We start from the raw sequence: 5,866 nt of genomic DNA, 5'->3' as shown, positions 1-5,866 counted from the left end.
GGTTTCAATGTCCTATTTACTAAAGTAGATTGCCAAGTGTTTCGAAGAGACAATCATAAAATGGCCTTTACCGACATACGTAGAGGTGATCTTTATATTGTTGATTTCACTAAAAAGGCTCAACCTAGAACTTGCTTAATTGCTAAATCTTCTAAAGGTTGGTTATGGCATAGACGATTAGGTCATGTTGGTTTGCGAAACCTTGACAAGCTTATTAAAGGAAATCATATCCTTGGCGTTAACGATGTCATATTTGATAAGGATAGACTTTGCAGCGCTTGTCAAGCAGGTAAACAGGTTGGAGGAAGGCATCCCATGAAGAACATCATGACCACAAGGAGGCCACTCGAGCTACTTCACATGGATCTTTTTGGTCCTAACGCTTACAAAAGTCTCAATGGAAATTCTTTTGGTCTAGTTATAGTTGATGATTTTTCAAGATTTACGTGGGTGTTCTTTCTCGATGATAAATCGTAGGTCCAAAAGATCTTCAAAAACTTCGCTAGGAAGGCCCAAAATCAATTTGAAGTGAAAATCAAGAAGGTTCGCAGCGACAACGGAACGGAGTTCAAGAACGCAAATGTGGACACATTTCTTGACGAAGAAGGGATTTCACATGAGTTCTTGGCTACGTACACACCTCAACAAAATGGAATTGTTGATAGGAAGAACCAGACACTCATCAAAATGGCGAGAATGATGCTTGATGAGTACAAGACGCCAAAGCACTTTTGGGCGGAAGCAGTTGAGACAGCTTGTCATGCAACAAATTGCTTGTATCTTCACAAGCTACTCGGCAAGACGGCATACGAGCTCCTCACCAGTAACAAACCACAAGTTGGATACTTTCGAGTATTCGGCTCAAAGTGCTACATTCTTGATAAGCATCGTCGTTCTAAATTTTCTCCTAAGTCTCATGGAGGTTTCCAACTTGGTTATGGCTCAAACTCTCACACATACCGTGTCTACAATAATTTCACCCGAAAGGTTGAAGAGATGATAGATGTGAAGTTTGATGAAACTAACGGCTAGCAAGTAGAGCAATTGCCAATTGATGTAGGAGACAAAGACCCTTCGGAAGCAATCCAAGACTTGTCTATTGGCAAGATTTGTCCAACGGAGGTGAAGGAGAGTACCTCGTCCGTCCAAGTGGAAGCTTCTACCTCACGACAAGGTGAACCAAGAGTTGATACGGAAGCATCCACAAGTGGGACACACCAAGATGAAGAAAACAAGGAAGTGCACCAAGATGAACGCCAACAACCTCCTTCTCCACCACGACAAGAGAACGACAACGTCAACAACGAAGAAGGCTAAGAAGAAGAACAAGATGAAGAAGATGTTCAACCAAGATCCAAGCAAAAGCTTTCATGAGTTCGAGCAAGAATTTCTAAAGACCATCTCGTCGAGCAAATCTACAATGATATCCAAACCGGGAGAATTACTCGCTCAAAAACTCATTTAGCTAACTTTTGTGAACACTGTTCATTCATCTGTAGCATTGAACCTATGAAGGTTGAAGAAGCTTTAGAAGATCCGGATTGGATAAATGCCATGCATGAAGAGCTACACAACTTTGAGAGAAATCAAGTTTGGACATTAGTTGAGAAGCCCGACAACAACCACAACATCATCGGTAGCTAATGGGTGTTTCGCAACAAGCAAGATGAAGATGGACAAGTAGTTCACAACAAAGCACGTCTCGTCTCCCAAGGCTACACTCAAGTCGAAGGTATGGACTATGGTGAGACATATGCCCCCGTTGCTAGACTTGAGTCCATTCACATCTTACTTGCCTATGCTAATCATCATGATATCACCTTGTACCAAATGGACATTAAAAGTTCTTTTCTAAATGGTGAAATAGAGGAGGAAGTTTATGTTAAGCAACCTCCCGGATTTGTTAATCCTAAGAAACCTAATCATGTTTACAAACTTCACAAAGCTCTTTATGGTCTTAAACAAGCTCCTAGAGCATGGTATAAATGCTTGACCAAGTTCCTTATTGAAAAAGGCTTTGAAATTGGAAAAATAGATTCTACTCTTTTTACTAAAAGGGTTAATGGAGAACTATTTGTTTGCCAAATTTATGTCGATGATATTATATTTGGATCAACTGACCCTCATTTTAGTGAAAAGTTTGGAAAGCTAATGTCGGAGAAGTTTGAGATGTCAATGATGAGTGAACTCAAATTCTTTCTTGGTTTGCAAATCAAGCAAACTAAGGAAGGTACCTTTGTCTCTCAAATGAAGTACACCAAGGACTTATTCAAGAAGTTCAATATGCAAGAATGCAAAGGTATGACTACACCCATGCCTACTAGTGGACATCTTGATTTAACCAAAGATGGTGAACCGGTTGATCAAAAGGTTTATCGCTCTATGATTGGTTCATTGTTGTATCTATGTGCTTCACGCCCCGATATTGTGCTAAGTGTGTGCATGTGTGCACGATATCAAGCTGCTCCTAAAGAATGTCATCTTAAGGTCGTGAAAAGGATAGTGAGATACTTAATCCATACACCAAATTTTGGCGTTTGGTATCCAAAGAGGGCCTCCTTTGATCTTGTTGGCTACTCCGACTCGGACTATGCTGGTGACAAGGTTGATAGAAAGTCCACTTTGAGTACTCGTCAATTTCTTGGTAGATCTCTTGTGTCTTGGTCTTCCAAGAAACAAAACTCAGTATCCTTATCCACCGCCGAAGCGGAATACATTGCTGCTGGATCATGTTGTTCTCAATTACTTTGGATGACCCAAACTCTTAAAGATTATGGGATATATGTGAAACATGTTCCATTACTTTGTGACAATGAAAGTGATATTAAGATTGCTCACAATCCCGTGCAACATTCTCGAACTAAGCATATTGAAGTTCTTCATCATTTCATTCGAGATCATGTTGCCAAAGGGGACATTAATCTTAAGCATGTTCACACCGAAAAGCAGTTAGCTGACATATTCATGAAACCACTTGATGAGAAAGTGTTTTGCTGGTTAAGAGGTGAATTGAACATCATTGATGCTTCAAACTTGGAGTAGGTGTTGGGGAACGTAGTAATTTCAAAGAAATTCCTACGCACAAGCAAGATCATGGTGATGCATAGCAACGAGAGGGGAGAGTGTTGTCCACGTACCCTCGTAGACCGAAAGCGGAAGCATTAGCACAACACGGTTGATGTAGTCGTACGTCTTCACGGCCTGACCGATCAAGCACCGAAACTACGACACCTCCGAGTTCTAGCACATGTTCAGCTCGATGACGATCCCCGAACTCTGATCCAGCAGAATTTTGGGGAAGAGTTCCGTCAGCACGACGGCGTGGTGACGATCTTGATGTTCTACAATCGCAGGGCTTCGCCTAAGCACCGCTACAATATTATCGAGGGTTATGGTGGAGGGGGGCACCGCACACGGCTAAGAGACCAGTGATCAATTGTTGTGTCTATGGGGTGCCACCTGCCCCCATATATAAAGGATCAAGGGGGAGGAGGTGCGACCAGGCAAGGGGCGCGCCAGGAGGAGTCCTACTCCCACCGGGAGTAGGACTCCCCCCCTTTTCCATGTTGGACTAGGACTTGGGGGGAAGGAGAGAGAGAGGGGAAAGGAAAGGGGGGGTGCCGCCCCCTCCTTGTCCAATTTGGACTTGGGGGGAGGGGCGCGCGGCTGCCCCTTGGCCTCCTCTCTACTTCCTCCACTAGGCCCATTAAGGCCCATTAGGTTACTGGGGGTTCCGGTAACCTCCTGGTACTCCGGTAAAATGCCGATTTCACCCGGAACACTTTCGATGTCCAAACATAGGCTTCCAATATATCAATCTTCATGTCTCGACCATTTTGAGACTCCTCGTCTTGTCCGTGATCACATCCGGGACTCCGAACAACCTTCGGTACATCAAAACATATAAACTCATAATAACTTTATTATTGCCTCTAGGGCATATTTCCTTCAGTCTCCCACTTCCACTAGAGTCAATAATCTAGATTACACAATAATGATTCTAACACCCATGGAGCCTTGGTGCTGTTCATGTTTTGCTCGTGGAAGAGGCTTAGTCAGCGGGCTGCAACATTCAGATCCGTATGTATCTTGCAAATTTCTATGTCTCCCACTTGGACTAAATCCCGAATGGAATTGAAGCGTCTCTTGATGTGCTTGGTTCTCTTGTGAAATCTGGATTCCTTTGCCAAGGCAATTGCACCAGTATTGTCACAAAAGATTTTCATTGGACCCGATGCACTAGGTATGACACCTAGATCGGATATGAACTCCTTCATCCAGACTCCTTAATTTCCTGCTTCCGAAGCAGCTATGTACTCCGCTTCACATGTAGATCCCACCACAATGCTTTGTTTAGAACTGCACCAACTGACAGCTCCAGCATTTAATGTAAACACGTATCCGGTTTGCGATTTAGAATCGTCTGGATCAGTGTCAAAGCTTGCATCAATGTAACCATTTACGATGAGCTCTTTGTCACCTCCATATACGAGAAACATATCCTTAGTCATTTCCAGGTACTTCAGGATGTTCTTGACTGCTGTCCAGTGATCCACTCCTGGATTACTTTGGTACCTCCCTGCTAGACTTATAGCAAGGCACACATCAGGTCTGGTACACATCATTGCATACATGATAGAGCCTATGGCTGAAGCATAGGGAACATCTTTCATTTTCTCTCTATCTTCTGCGGTGGTCGGACATTGGGTCTTACTCAACTTCACACCTTGTAACACAGGCAAGAACCCTTTCTTTGCTTGATCCATTTTGAACTTCTTCAAAACTTTGTCAAGGTATGTGCTTTGTGAAAGTCCAATTAAGCGTCTTGATCTATCTCTATAGATATTAATGCCCAATATGTAAGCAGCTTGACCGAGGTCTTTCATTGAAAAACTCTTATTCAAGTATCCCTTTATGCTATCCAGAAATTCTATATCATTTCCAATCAGTAATATGTCATCCACATATAATATCAGAAATGCTACAGAGCTCCCAGTCACTTTCTTGTAAATACAGGCTTCTCCAAAAGTCTGTATAAAACCAAATGCTTTGATCACACTATCAAAGCGTTTATTCCAACTCCGAGAGGCTTGCACCAGTCCATAAATGGATCGCTGGAGCTTGCACACTTTGTTAGCTCCCTTTGGATCGACAAAACCTTCCGGTTGTATCATATACAACTCTTCTTCCAGAAATCCATTCAGGAATGCAGTTTTGACATCCATCTGCCAAATTTCATAATCATAAAATGCAGCAATTGCAAACATGATTCAGACAGACTTAAGCATCGCTACGGGTGAGAAGGTCTCATCGTAGTCAATCCCTTGAACTTGTAGAAAACCTTTCGCAACAAGTCGAGCTTTGTAGACAACAACATTATCGTCAGCGTCAGTCTGCTTCTTGAAGATCCATTTATTCTCAATTGCTTGCCGATCAACAGGCAAGTCAACCAAAGTCCACACTTTGTTCTCATACATGGATCCTATCTCAGATTTCATGGCTTCTAGCCATTTTGCAGAATCTGGGCTCACCATCGCTTCTTCATAGTTCGTAGGTTCATCATGATCTAGTAGCATGACTTCCAGAACAGGATTACCGTACCACTCTGGTGCGGATCTTACTCTGGTTGATCTACGAGGTTTGGTAGTAACTTGATCTGAAGTTTCATGATCATTATCATTAGCTTCCTCACTAATTGGTGTAGGTGTCACAGAATCCAGTTTCTGTGATGTACTACTTTCCAATAAGGGAGCAGGTACAGTTACCTCATCAAGTTCTACTTTCCTCCCACTCACTTCTTTCGAGAGAAACTCCTTCTCTAGAAAGGATCCATTCTTAGCAACGAATGTCTTGCCTTCGGATCTGT

The sequence above is a fragment of the Triticum dicoccoides genome, chromosome 7A, assembly GCF_002162155.2.
Source record: "Triticum dicoccoides isolate Atlit2015 ecotype Zavitan chromosome 7A, WEW_v2.0, whole genome shotgun sequence".
NCBI classification, from domain to species: Eukaryota; Viridiplantae; Streptophyta; class Magnoliopsida; order Poales; family Poaceae; genus Triticum; species Triticum dicoccoides.
Note: the sequence above shows the minus strand (reverse complement) of the source record.